Source organism: Pteronotus mesoamericanus, unplaced genomic scaffold (genome assembly GCF_021234165.1).
Source record: "Pteronotus mesoamericanus isolate MK-2021 breed Mesoamerican mustached bat unplaced genomic scaffold, CSHL_Meso_final contig_100, whole genome shotgun sequence".
Classification (NCBI taxonomy): domain Eukaryota; kingdom Metazoa; phylum Chordata; class Mammalia; order Chiroptera; family Mormoopidae; genus Pteronotus; species Pteronotus mesoamericanus.
In genome coordinates, this window is record NW_026554999.1 from 4,063,308 (window position 1) to 4,078,992 (window position 15,685).

At 38.6% G+C, this 15,685-nt stretch overlaps 1 pseudogene; it reads left to right on the forward strand.

The window, feature by feature from the left end:
• Nucleotides 1-71: 71 nt before the first annotated feature.
• Nucleotides 72-14,041, forward strand: LOC129072666 (40S ribosomal protein S18-like; annotated as a pseudogene).
• The last annotated feature ends 1,644 nt before the right edge of the window (nt 14,042-15,685 follow it).

The following is a 15,685-nucleotide window of genomic DNA, read 5'->3' on the forward strand; positions in this document are numbered from 1 at the left end:
CTGGGCTCTCCAGGAGCACCACCCAGAGAAACGGCCCACAAGTCCCAGGAGTGGGAGTGAGGGGAAGGCTGATGGCCAAAGTCCCCACGGAACAGCCTTCTAGCCAGAAGACGGTGGTAACCAAATGACACTTTGTTGGTTCATAAAGTGGCCCCCATATATGGAGCGTAAGCAGAGACAAAAGAAAGAAACAAACCCCTCCAGATTGATAGGTGGTAGGTTTAACAAGCAAGAGAATTTACTTACTAGACTTGTCTCAGGTGGCCACATGACAAGTAATCTCTGTACTCACCCACTGGAATCTCAAAGGTTTATGTAGAGGCCTTAATTTGGCTGGGTCATGTATTCCTCCAGATGGTGGGAAGAGTGGGTAGAACAGAGCATTCCATGACGAGGGAGTGGGTGAGGAGCTTCCAATTACCTCCATCCAACCAGAGGTCACTCTTCTGAATGGCCCCATCTAACACCCTTCCCTGATCGCAGGACCTCTTACAAGCTCCCTAGGAATTTTGATCATCATCAGGGAAAAGAGCAGAAAAAGAGAATGAATTCTAGACCAACCTGCTTGGCTATACATCTGTGAACTCTGAGAAAGAAAATATCTATTAAAAAGGGCTTCCAGTGTCTGACTGGGCTCAAATCAAAAAACAGAAGGGAGAAAAAAAAAAAAAAAAGAGCCTAGCAGCTGTTTCTGCACAAGGACTTCTCATGTATACTTCACTTCTGGGAAAAGCCTGCACTAAAGTGCCTGCCTGCACTGTGTTTCTGCCATCAGAGCCAGCCCTTATAAAGGAGTTCCTGGAGTCTTATTTCAACCAATAGGACTGCATTTTTCCCCATCCAACCTGATCTGTGCAGCTATATCCTCATCAGGATCTTCACCAACAAAGGAGAGGCTCCATTCTGACCAGTTAGGACAATGCATTTGGACCAATCAAACTGAGAGGATTTGGAGTCCTCATTGGTATAGGGTCCGGGGGCAGAGGCATCTGTCTGTATAGTCAGCTTTCTTATGGCTCTGAGAGCACACTTGCCCTTTCCAGTGAAGAACACCTTTTCCCAGAGGCTAGAGCTAAAATACTGAAGATATCTCACTGGAGCAGAGTAGAGCAGACCAGCACAGGGCAGAGCAGAGCTGTCTGCCCAGAGATGCACCTGACCCCAGGGCTGCCTCAGAGGCATGCTGTTTTTACAGCTGCACTGTATCACTGTTCAGCTGTTCCATAGCTGTGCTGATTTCCACAGACATGCAGTATCACAGCTGAGCTGTTCTGCACTAGTTTCCTTCTTCACCACAGCCCACATTGGCACCAACGCAACGCCAACAACCATCAGTTGATACATCTCAAGTCTACCACTAAGTAGCTATGTGACCTTGAGTCAGTTATTAAACCAATCTGTGCCTTGGTTTCCTCATTGACAAAATAAGAGTAATAACATTGCTTATCTAATGGGTGATTTACGAGCACACTTGAGTGTTCAGCAGTTTTTCACCAAAAGCTGCATGACCTCCATGCCCAACCCTACCTATTCATCTGATCTCCCCTACAGTGACTACTTTTTGTTTCCCCCAGAGGAAAAAAGTCCTCAAAGGGAAACGTTTTGCCAATGTGGAAGAGGTAAAACAAAAAACTACAGAAGCACCAAAAGGCATCACAATCAATGAGTTCAAAACTGCTTTGAGCAGTGGAAAAAATGTTTTGATAGGTGCATCAAAAGTAGAGTACTCTGAAGGTGACTGAGGTTTAAACATGTAAGAATAAATACACAATTTTTAATAAATAAAAAATTAATAGTGCCTATCTTAGAGGTTATGCTTAGCAGACAGAACAGCGCCTGGCACAGAATGAGTGCTCAATTCATGTTATCAATTACTGTTAAGCATATTTACATTTCCTTGTGCCTTTGTGTATGATCCATACTGTATAATCTGTGGACTTTACTACTTACCATCTGTGCAAGTTTTTACCAGGTCTTTAAGCCTTAGTTTCTTCATCCATAAAAGACAGATAATGATACAGGGTGCCTGACAGACAATGAAGAATCAGAGAGTAATAAGTCCTCCACAACAATGATGACAGCCGGCACTTACAGGGCATTCAATAAGTGCCAGGCAGTATTCTAACCCATTATAGGCTCCCAATCATTGAATCTTCACCCAACTCTAGGAGGTAGGTACTATGATTGTCCCTCTCTTACAGCTGAGGGAGCAGGCCCAGAAAGGGCAGGAAATGTGGCCAAAGTGAGGTAACTGGGGAGTGACAAAGCTGGGACTTGAGCCATGCCATGTCCCAGAGTCCCTGATCCTGAACACCTCATTCTGTCACCATCTATTCTCTGCAATTTGCATAAAGTCAACATAGGTGGATTTTTTTTCCCCCTTAAATATACAAGCTATGTCTTTCTTTCCCTCCTTGCTAGATTAGAGTATGTTTGATTATAAGAGAGAGAGAGAGGGAAGAAGGAGGAAAAAGCATTTTTTAATCTAAACTCTGTTGATTACCCCCACTGGAAATAACAAGACTCAAACCTTGATGCTTAAAAATAGCTGAGAACACCCACTATTTCTAACAGTTACCAGAGCTGTTTATCCCCACAGAAGAAGCTCTCCACTCATACAACATTCTAAGATGTTAAAAATTTTCTCTCTCTAGTTCAGTTTCCTTGTTCAAATTACTTTGACACAAATTTTTTTGATTTTGGTTTTTGTGCTTTTGACAAATAAGGAGCATAATCATAATTTAAATCTATATCTAGGTTGTGACCAAAATAGATATTTGGCCAAAATATTAAATATTCTACAAGAAATTATAGATGGAAAAAATGTGATCACATCTGGAGCTGCTAGAATGATGTGTGACCTCAAAATCCCATCCCACCCCCACTTATTGTGCCACAGAGTCCACAATTGCTGCTTTTAAAGGAATTGATTTACAGTGAATAAAAAAATGTCAAGTACTTACAATTTTGTTCTGAGAACTCATATTTTGAAAGCTTTTCATGCATGATGTGGTACTCAAGTATACTTTCCAATTTGTACCCTATCAACAAACTATTTTTACTTTGGAGTCCAATTATTTCAGACAGGAGTACAGATCAACTTTCAAAAATCAAACACTAAGGCATGGTGTTGATAGAAAAAAAAAAATCCACAAATAAAAGTTCAGAAGCTGAGGAGATAGTAAAACGCACTTGAGTTTCCAGTTATGTGGTAGCTACTGCCCCCCTGTGGTGAAAATGTGTTACTGGCCTCAAGCGATATTCACCTTTTTTTTATATTTTATTGATTATGTTATTACAGCTGTCTCAATTTTTCCTCCGTTGCTCCCCTCTGTCCAGTACCCTCCTTCCCTTAGCAATATCCCCCTTAGTTCATGTCTGTGGGTTGTGCATATAAGTTCTTTGTCTTCTCCATTTCCTATACTATTCTTATCCTCCTATTTTGTGCCTACCAATTATGCTTTAGAATCTCTGCACCTTTTCCACCATTGTCCCCCTTCTTCCACCCAGCTGATAACCTTCCAAATGATCTCCATACCTGTGGTTCTGTTCCTGTTCTGGTTGTTCGCTTAGTGGGGTTTTTTTTTGTTTATTTGTTTGTTTGTTTCTTTCTTTTAGATTCAGTTGTTGATGGTTGTGAATTTGTTCCCTTTTTAATGTTCATAGTTTTGACCTTCTTCTTTTTCTTATATAAGTCCCTTTAACATGTCATGTAATAATGGCTTGGTGATGATGAACTCCTTTAGTTTTACCTTGTATGGTAAGCACTTTATCTGCCCTTCCATTCTAAATGATAGCTTTGCTGGATAGAGTAATCTTGGATATAGGTCCTTGCTTTTCATCACTTGAATACTTCTTTCCAGCCCCTTCTTGCCTGAAAAGTTTCTTTTGAGAAATCAGCTGACAGTCTTATGGAAACTCCAGGGTAGGTAAATCTCTGCCTTTCTCTTGCTGCTTTTAAGATTCTCTCCTTATCTTTAATCTTTGGCAATTTAATTATGATGTGTTTTGGTGTGGTCCTCTTTGGGTCCAACTTGTTTGGGACTCTCTGTGCTTCCTGGATTTGTATGTCTATTTCCTTTGCCAAATTAGGGAAGTTTTCTTTCATTATTTGTTCAGATAAGTTTTCAGTTTCTTACTCTTTCTCCTCTCCTTCTGGCACCCCTATGATTTGGATGTTGGCATGTTTGGAGATGTCCCAGAGACTTTTTATACTATCCTCATTTCTTTTGAATTCTTGTTTCTTCATTCTGTTCTAGTTGAATGTTTATTTCCTCCTTATGTTCCAAATCATTTATTTTAATCCCTGCTTTGTTCCCTTCACTGTTGGTTCCCTGTGGATTTTTCTTTATTTCATTTAGTGTAACCTCTATTTCTTCCTTTATGTTGTTGCTGTACTCAATGAGTTCTTTGAGCATCCTCACTGCCATTGTTTTGAATTCTGCATCTAGAAGGTTGGCTATCTCCATTTCATTTAGTTGTTTTTCTGTGGTTTTCTGTTCTTTCATTTGGGTCATCATTCTTTGTCTCCTCAATTTGGAGCCTCCCAGTGTTTGTTTCTGTGTATTAGATAGAGCTGCTTTGACTTCCTATAAAAGGCACCTGTAAATTGTGTGGGCGGGAGACTTAGATAATTGCCAGGGTGGGGCAACTCGCATTACTGCTGTGGCTGTGTGTCGGGGGAGGTTTAAGGATGGGACTGTGCCTCTGCCTGGCTTCTGGGGGTTTGCCTGGCACTCACCCCTTTTCCAGTCACTTCACCCACTCCCCATATGTGACTGGAACACTTCCAGCTGTTGCCCTGGTGTTGAATCCCAGAGCGGATGGGTTTGTGTATATTTTAAGACCATGCAGGCCTTTTAAGTAGTTTCCTGAAAATCCAGCAGTTTCTTCCATCACCCCAACCCACACTGGTTTTTATAGCCAGAAATTACAGGGATTTATCTTCCTGGTGCTAGAACCCTGGACTGTGCAGTCTGACCTGTCTGACCTGGGGCTGGGATCACTTGCTCCCAAAGTATCCCTCCTGATTTATATCTACCACATGTGAATGTGGGACCACCTGGGCCCCTCCTGCCTCTCTGCGCCATACTGGGTCTCCTCTCCTCTCTGCCCTGTTTCCGCGGCTCTGCCCCTCCTACCCATCTGGATGAATGTGGCTTCTTTAAATCCTTGGTTGTAGACTTCCATACAGTTCGATTTTCTGACAGTTCTGGGTGTTATTTGTTTTGAGATTTACTCATAATTCTTTTTGTGGTTCCGTGAGGAGGCGAAGTATGTCTACCTATACCTCCATCTTGACCATAAGTCTTATATTCACCTCTTGATTGAAATTTATACTTAGCAATTTCTTTTTTTAATACTTAGCATTCTAAATATGTTTCTCTGAAATGTTTTTCTTGTTATTTTATTATATCATTATTTATTTTCTCCTGTGAGTCATTCTCTCCTTTGTTCACTGAAGGCTTATAATATAAAACTCCAGAATAAATTAAAATGATTACTCAATTCAAGAGCCAGTTTAGCAATTCTACAAATAAGTAGAAAGTTAAAATAATAAAGAGAAATGCAATGACACATCTAGCAACAGAGAGATAACAGACAAATTTTATCTCTTAACAAGTTTTGTTTTACAATGCTTCTAAAATATATTAGTAAAAATGACCAGGCTAGAAATAAAATATTAATTTTCTTAAATCACAGGATTCAGAAATAAAGAACAAATATACTCAAATGTAGGAGTCATCTAAAACAGAAAATCTTTTATTGATTATTTGGAATAAAATTATTATTTTTAAGAGGATAAATAAATATCCATGACTCTCTCACGGCAAATATGTGACCCATAGGTTAGGGGTTTTTTCCTAAGTTTCTAGAATCATCAGCGACTGATATTTTTAGAACAAGGCACTGCTCTATAAGTCATTTTTTATCTCTATCAGCACTTATATAACCTTCATACCATTGCATATAAAGCATTGAATGATAATATCTCTCAGTTATTTTTTAGCTTCAACCGCCAAGAAACACTTACTGATACCATACAAGGTGTCATAGAGTTGTTCAAATGAGTGTCCATTCTTAGCCTAGACTCCAAGTAGGAAGAACCCTCATTACCCAAACACCCTTCCCATGGCTATTGTCCACGAAGGATCCCCACCCTGCAGAGCAAAACCAGCAGACAAAGAAGGACATCACCACACACCACTGCAGAAACCTGCTGCACCATGTTGCCATTTTCAAGGCTATCTAGGAACTATCCCCCGAGTGGAGTTTGGGAACATTTCCCTTCATATTCCACCATCAATGTGTCCCTTATACTCCTGTTTCTTCTCTATCATTTTTCCTCTCATTACAGAATAGCTACTTGTTCTCTGAATTTTCCTATTCAAGATTTAGAGGAGGAAAGTATAATTAATCAAGTACCTTATATTTACTGGAGAAACATTTTCATACCAAGTCATTTAATAGGTCAGCAGCCAGCCTATGACTTAGGAGCCTTTAGGAAGCTTGACCGCATTCTTTTGCTTCAGGAAGAAACTGGGACTGGCTGCTTAGCTCAGCAGAGAGCTGTGGGCAGGGGTATAGTAGGCTTGATGATTGACATGTCTAGTATACTGTGTTAAGGATTTATTTGTCTTACTCTGCAGAGGTAACTTTAGATTTTATTTATAAGTGGGTTTTATTTATGATAGGAACAGAAACATATAACAGATAGCACAGTTACATCATTATTCAACATACTTTGTGATTATACTCAATAAAAGTAAGGTCAGGACATGTTTAAATTTATCTCTATTTGACAATCACAGCTTCATAATCTATTTACTCATTAGAAACCCCCCATCATTACATGGAACTATTATTTTGTGTAAGGTCTTACAGTAAAGTGCAGGTTTGTTTCAATGCAGTTATTTGCCTTCATTACAGACAGATTCTTAAGTATTAAAGACAGCTAATGATATCGACGTAAAACCGGAAGGTACAGATGGGGAAGCATATGTAGCTATCACCATGTAGGCTGAGTAAGCACACCAGAAAGCTGCAATTAAAAAAAATTAGTTCCCTGAAACCATGCTGAACTCTAGACTCCAAATGGAAACTAATCATCAGAGTCATTTACAACAAGCAATGTCAAAATTGTGTACGGCAACTCAGTTAGTTAGTGTGTCCCAATAGGCCAAGGTCGAGGGTTCAGTCCCTGGTCAGGGCATATACAAGAATCGACTAATGAATGCATAAATAAGTGGAACAACAAGCCCATGTTTCTCTTTCTCTCTCTCTCCCCTCCCCCTAAAATCAATAAATTGTTTTAAGTGCATATGGTACTCAATAAGTAAAAATACTGAAAAGGCCCACTATAAATATATAAAATGAGAAGATATAACACACACAAACAAAACAGCAGCCTGTTGGCCTAAAATCTGCTCAAATTTATTTTTCTAACCTATGGAAGATCCATATCTACCTAAAGCATAATGTTGAACCAATTAATAAATAAACATACCTAGTTAAGAACATAACATGCCTTGACAATCTATTTCATGGTCCAAAAAAATGAAGTATATGTCTTCCCTCAAATAATTAAAGATAATGGTTAATTAAGCCATTTCACAGTTTACTAGTGGAGACCTTATTTTCTTAACACTTCTATTAAAATACAGATTCCAGGTATTATCAAAACCCAGGGTTCAGTGAAAACAATCTCTTTAGAGATATTATTGTACTACCATTAATATTTCAGTAACTGGAGAGCCTTTTAATAGAAATATTTCCTTGCTAAAAAAGATATATTTGATAAATTAGTTGGCTTAACATTCTCATTAAAAATAAAATTTTAGAATTAAACATTACAAGAGACCACACATGATGGCATAATCTGTGCTCGACAGAGGAAGATGGCGTCTGACTCAGGGCTCCCTACCTACCTTGTTTACACTTAGTAAATAAGAGCAGCCTCATCAAATCCATTCTGCTATGAATTCTACGCTTATGATTGCCAAACCTGAGTCTCCTGATTCCAAAATGTACATTTCCAACTGACTCTTAAACTTCTTCTTATAGAAGTCCCAAAACATCGTGAAAATGTTGCTTTTAATTAAATTTGCTACGTAAATTCTGGTCCAGAAAAGAGCACCGGTATCACCAGGAGCTTGTTAGAAATGCAAATTCTCAGACTCCGTTTCAAGCCTACTTCAAAATCTGAATTTTATCATTATCTCCAGGTGATTCCTATGCATGATCAAGTTTAAGAGGCACTTCTCCATGATTCTCTCATCTCTGTTGAATTTTACTTTACAAATGTTTTCAAACATGAAAAATACTTGACATATCAGGATTCCACAAGGATTTTATAAGATTGTTAAACATCTGCAGATTAGGTTATTTTTTTCTTTTTTTAAGATCAGGTTAATTTTTTTTCTCTTTTATTGTTGATGCTATTGCAGATGTCCCCATTTCCACCTTTACCGCCTCCACCCAGCCCCTGGCACCCCTTCCCTCTGGCCATCACTACAGTTGTCTGTGTTCATGGGTTATACACATATGTGCTTTAGCTAATCCCTTAAAATTAGGTTATTTTTAAAATGCTTTTAGACAAGATCTGCTTAAAACCACTATATGGTGGGGGGGGAGGTATTAGGCTTACAGCTGTATGTTAAACAATTTATTCTTGTAATATTATTTATTAATAATTGTATTATTTATTTGTATTACAACTGGAAAACCTACTTTTGCCCAGCCCTGTATAAAGTAAAATATGACCCTTCCTTATTGGAGATTCTTTAATTGATATACTTATCACTTCAAAATGACATTTTTACTATATTTCAGAACGAAACTCCAGAGCTGTTATTTTTAAATCCTCTAGCCCCTACAAAAATTGCTGATTTTATGGGTTTTCCTATTTGGCCAAAACAAAGAGTGCAGGCCTCAGAACAGGTTAAATATGTCCATAGGCTCATTTTATGCCTGCTTAGCTGTGTTAGGGCAGTTGAACAAAATCTTTTTTTACTTTTTTTCGTTTTTTTTATTGTTGTTCAAGTACAGTTGTCTCCATTTTCCCGCCACCACTTTCCCCCACCCCACCCACTCTCACCTCCCACCCTCAATCCTTCCCCCCTTTGGCTTTGTCCATGCGCCCTTTATACATGTTCCATAATTTGCCCCTTCCTCTTCTTTCCCTGGTTACCCCTCTTTCCCCTCCCCTCTGGTTACTGTCAGTTTGTTCTTTATTTTAATGTCTCCAATTATATTTTGCATGCTTGTTTGTTTTGTTGATTAGGTTCCACTTATAGGTGAGATCATACTGCATTTATCTTTTACCACCTTGCTTATTTCACTTAGCATAACACAGGTCAGAAAAGTTATCTCCCCACCAGAGCAGACCACATGTCCTATAGTAAACAGATACATACCACGCGGCTCTGCAATGCACCTTCTCACTGAAATACTCCAATCATTGCAGGTGGGAAACATAGAGCTCTCTGTTGGAAATTGGGTGCACAGTGTCCTGCTTGGAAGTGTATTTCTAAAATGGCAAACACCTCCTGCACTGTGGACTTCCCCACTCTCTTCTAATGACGGTATCACAGTGGCAGATGGCTTTGTGGGTCAGTGATCACAGTCCCTCAGAATGTACTGTGTAAAACAGATTCAAGTGTTCTCCATCAAACACTGACTGAGGCTTAGTTTCGTATGTCACATATTAAACCTTCCTAACTCACTGACATTATCTTTAAAAGTGTCACTCACAGCATTCAGCAATTTACAGCTGCCTAATCTTGTCACTGAAAGGATTCTGCAGAGGCCAGATGCCCAAACATCGGCAATATTATGAGGGAATTCTTGAATCGGGTAAGATGGGGCTTACTGACCTCAATGGACCCTTTAACTCCAAAATTCCACAATTTCAACTTTCAACTACTTCTATATTCCTAAGTGGTATATGTATGATTGTAACATCAAGTCTTTTCTGAAATTCATTAGAGGAAAACTTTTTGATGGGTTGGTTATTAAAATGCTTCTTAATTGGCCTGGATAGTTGCAGTCTAAATCAAGCTTGAACAATGTGCAATGTAGCACTAAGCTTTGAATTTTTTCCTTGAGGATTGGTGCACAGAAATTGTAGAGAAGGCTATCAACCATACAATAACAAAATGTAAGAAAATAAATACTTACATTGAAGAAAGAATTAAATTTTAAAGAACATCAGATAATGAACAAAAGATTTTGGTCATACATGGCAAAAGAAATTAAAGGAGCCATGTTTAAATGATTGTTTTCCCCATAACTGGACATTTGTTCTAAAACACTGGATCAAGAATGTCAATGTTTACCAATATTCAGCCATTTGATCTCATTTTTGAAAACAAAAAACTTTGGAGGGTTTCTACCACATGTAATAGAAATTTATCTCAAATTTTCTAGTTTATATATTCAGTGGAAATTTTTTCACCAATGAGCTTCTGAAAGCTGCTAAAATCAACCCTGAAGAAGCAATTCTAAGAATTTAGGAATGTGTTGTGAAGTAGAATTTTTGTGAATCTCTATGAATCTTCCTTCTTGTGTATCTGTTGCTTCAAAAGAAAACAAAAACAAGAAACTTTTGATCCCAAACAAGAAAAAGCTAAAGGGATTAATCACAACCAAACTAGTATTACGAGATACACTACAGAGACTTCTTTAAAAAGAAGAGCAAAAAAAGAATAAAAATATGAATAAAATAGCAATACCTACATATTTATCAATAATTACTTTAAATGTAGATGGATTAAATACTCCAATCAAAAGACATAAGGTGGCTGAATTAATAAGACAAAAGACCCATATATATATGCTGTCTCCAAGAGACTCAATTCATAGCAAAAGATAGACACAGACTAAAAGTCAAGGGATAGAAAAAGGTATTTTGAGAAGTGGAGATGAAAAAAAAAAAGCTGGGGTAGCAATATCCATAGCAGGCAAAACAGACCTTAACACAAAGGCTATGACAAGTAACAAAGAAGGGCCCAGCAATTCCACTCTGGGTATTCAAAGAAACACAAAACACTAATTCAAAAAGACGTATGCATCCCTACGTTTATTGCAGCATTATTTACAAGGCCAAGATACAGAGGCAGCCTAAGTGTCCACTGATAAACAAGTAGGTAAAATTATAGTTGATGTATAAAATGGAATATTACTCAACCATAAAGAAGAGTAAAATCTTACCATTTACAACAGCATGGATGGAACTAGAAAGTATTATGCTAAGTGAAATAAGTGAGAGAAAGACAAATACCACATGATGTCTCTTACACATGGAATCTAAAGAACAAAATAGATGACCAGACAGAACAGAAATAAACTCCTAGCTACAGGAACAAAATGATGGTTGCCAGATGAGAATGGATTGGGGATATGAGTAAAAAAAGGGAAGGGATAAAGATGTATTAATTGCTGGTTATGAAAACAGTCACAGGAATGTAAAGTACAGCATAGAGAATATATTCAATAATATTTTAATAACTCTGTATGGTGTCAGATGGGTACCAGACTTATTGGGGAAGATCACTCTGTAAGTTATAAATGTCTAATCATTATATTATACATCTGAAACTAATATAACATTGTATAACAACTGTAACTGAATTTTTATTCTTAAAAATTTACTAAAGAAAAAGGAAATAATTTTGAAGTTAATAAAAATGTTCTTGAATTAAATATGAACAAAGATTGAAATCTGGCTGTTCTGTGGAGAACATCGATATGTGAAAAGATCAGTTTTTATTGTCTTAAGACAAATTTGTGAAAGGTTCAAAATTAGTTCATGTAAAATTGTTTACTACAGTGAGAGGCCAATAAATATCATTCCATTTTCATAAAATATACTAAAAATATTAATCCATTTTTTCTCCTTTTTGTATTTCTCATTTACCATGCTTTCCCTTTACTGCCTTTTTAACCTTTCTTGTCTTCTCTTTGATTAATCAAATTACTTTTATTGTTTCTTTTCTTCTACTGGTTGGAAGTTAGTCTGGCTTGGAAGTTACATATCCTGGTTTGGTCTTTATCCCTAACTTTTAAAAATACATAGCTTTATGTTGATCTTTTAAAAAAAAGCCTCGAGTTAATATTTCTACCTATTTTCCAAGTGCTTTAGAAGTATTACCATTAACTTATTTTTTTTCCATTTTCTTAGGGGTAAAAAATCCCTGGTTTCCCGGTATCTCACCTTCAACCCAAATAATTAGGCTTCGTGTCAGTATAATCCATAGGTGGAAAAGAAAAACATCTGATTTACTAACATAACTTCATTATGCTATACCTGGTATTGCATACATATTATTACATTCACCAGCTAATAATACATTAAACCTAGACCAGCTTTTGCTTCAATAGGTTGAATAAAGGAAGAATAAAACATAAGAAAGGAGAATGTTTTAATTTCATTAGGTAAACTATTAAAAAGCAAACAAAACAGGAACATCTGTGTAAGTACTTGATAAAATGCTCAAGATGAATACAAATCAAGCATGTAAAAGTACAAAAAGTACATGTGTATATATATTGGAGGCATGGAAAAATGAAAATAAAAATGCAAAGATGGGTATTAGAAAGCAAATAATCCTAATCTGTCAGCACTGTTTGAAAAATAACCGAAAAAAATATCACGTCCACACCATTTAAAATAACACCAAGTCCAATAAAGCCATAGCATTTAATCTGTAAGAGCCAATAAAGAATGTATTTGCTTTTGTCACTGAACAGATCTCAAAGACCACACCTAAGATTAATGTGTAGGTAGAACTACAGACCCATCTCCAATGCTACCTTTTCAAAAGCGTCCTTTGTACTATTTTTCTAGGGGAGAGCTGTGATTCAATTTTTTTCTCATTAAATTATGTTTTAATGAGTTTCAAAATTCTGAGACAGATTTTTGGTCGTTTCCATTAAAAAACATTGATTTTAAAAACTAATAATGTAGGTTTCTTCCATAGGGAAGCCTATGTGCCGCCCCTGGGGCTGCTGCCCTGTCTCTAGGGACCCTTAGGAAGCCGCAGCACATTTTGCAAGTACTCAGCACCAATATGGATGAGCAGCAGGAAATAGCCTTTGCTGTCACTGCAGTTAAGGGTATGAAGCTAAGATATGCTTGTGTGGTGTTGAGGAAAGCAGACATCAACCTCACCAAAAGGGCAGGAGAGCTCACTGAGGATGAAATGGAACTCGTGATTGCCATTTGCAGAATCCATACCAGTACAAGGTCCCAGCCTGGTTCTTGAACAGACAGGATGTGTGCAGGATGGAAAGTACTGCCCGGTCCTGGCCAATGGTCTTGACGACCACCTCCGTAAAGACCTGCACGGGCTGAAGAAAATTCAGGCCCGTAGAGGGCTGTGACACTAATGGGGACATTGTTTTTGAGGCCAACACACCAAGACGACAGGCCACCAGGGCCACGCTGTGGGTGTGTCCAAAGAGAAATCTGTAGGCCTTGTCTGTTTATAGTTTTTACACCCCAAAATTAATTAACTTAAAAACTGCCATGCACGTGCGCGCGCGCGCGCACACACACACAAAGTCCACAAAACATTCTCTTTCCCTTCTGAAGGAATTACAATGCACTGTAATCATTAACCAGTCTTACTATTAAACGGCCAATTGAGACAAAGCATTCTGAGACCATTCTTCCACCACTGATTTAAAACTGCGGTGGCAGATATTGGGGATAATATTCATTTAGCCTTCTGAGCTTTCTGGGCAGGCTTGGTGCCTTTGCCAGCTCCAGCTGCCCTCTTGTCCACCGTTTGATGACACACATAGCAACTCTCTCATGTCACAAACAGCAAAACAGCCCAGAGGAGCAGTCAGAGAAGCCCTTAACACACCCGGGCTTGCCAGGAACCATATCAATGATAGCAGCATCACCAGATTTCAGACACTATGGGCCATCTTCCAGCTTTTTCCCAGAATGCTGATCAACCTTCTCCTTCAGCTCAGCAGATCTGTGAGCACTGAACTGTGTGACAGTGCAGCACAGGTGTGCGTCCAGCACTGATTTGGCCTGGATGGTTCAGGATAATCATCCTGAGCTGAGAAGCCAGCAGCTTCCACTAGCAGGTCATTTTTGCTATCACAACACCACCTTTGACAGACATGTTCTTGATACTGAAGCCCCCACTGTCCCAGAAGAGCTTCTCTCAAGGCTCCATGGTGCGTGAAACTCCAAGGTGCGTTTCAATAGACTACTTCAGTTGTAACAAGTTGTAACATGACTGGAGCAAAGGTAACCACCATGCCAGGTTTGAGAACACCAGTCTCAACTCAGCCGACAGGGACAGTACCAATAGCAGCAATCTTGTAGTTATCCCACAGGTGCAGGTGCAAGGGCTTGTCAGTTGGACAAGTTGATGGTAAGACCAACCAATCCAGAGCTTCAGGCAGCAGGTTCCACTGGCACTGCCATCTTTACAGGTGACTTTCCATCCCTCGAAGGCATGTTAGCACGTGGCTCCAGCAAGTTGTTGCCATTCCAACCAGAAACTGGCACAAATGCTACTTGTGTCAGAGTTGTAGCCAATTTTCTTAATGTGCTGACTTCCCTAACAATTTTCTCGTATTTCTTCGGGCTGTAAGGCAGCTCACTGAAATCCATGTTGTTAACAACTAGTTGTTTCACACCCAGTGTAGAAGCTTAGAAGGCCTGCTCATAAGTCTCCCCATTCTTAGAGATGCCTGCTTCAAATGCACCAACACCAGCAGCAAAAGTGAGGAAAGCACAGTCAGCCTGACATGTGTCTGTAATCATTTTTTTTATAAAGTCTGGGGGCATTAATGATGATCACACAATACTTGCTGGTCTCAAGTTTCCACAGGGAGAAATCAACAATGATACCACACTTACGTTCAGCTTTCAGTTTATCTATGACCCAAGACACCAGAAGGACCCCTTTCCCATCTCAGCAGCCTCCTTCTCAAATTTCCAATGCTTCTTTTGTCAATCTCTCCACATTTGTATGTCAGAGGAGTAGGAGACTTGCCCAATTCTACATGTCCAGTGATGACAACGCTGATTTGAGTCTTTAACTTTCCCTGTTGGGCTTAGATTTATCAGTGGTTTTCACACTGGTGTTCTTTCTGGTGGCAAACCCACTGCAAAAAAATGGGATTCAATTTAGTGTATAGTACATGTCACCAGGCCAGTGTTCAGAATTTGAGGACAACAGGAATAACATGATCAGATTTGAATTCAGTGAATTTAAGAGCAGGATAAAGAAAAAGAGAACGCAGACTGGTTAGGAGGCTGTTTCACCACACCAGGTTAGATATGATGAAGGTAGAATAGCAGTAAGACGGAGAACAGTAAGTAGACATGGAGATATTGGTGAGGTAGAACTGGATGATGTTGAAGAGAGTAAAAGTTGAAAATAATTCCCTTATTTCTGGTCTAGACTGGACAATAAGCACATTCATTAAATACAGTCCCCGAGATAAGGAACAAAAGGGAAGTTTATCAAGTGGGGAACTGGATAGCGGAAGTGGAAGAGAAAATATCAACTTACTTTCGGAATCAGCCTATAAAATAAATTTATGCTGTTACACCAAAATATAAGTGTACATAAAGGACGTCGGTGTAATGTCACTTTTAGAGAGAAGGTCAGTAAGGGTGGTAAGTTCAAAAATGTATTTCAAAATATTCCTG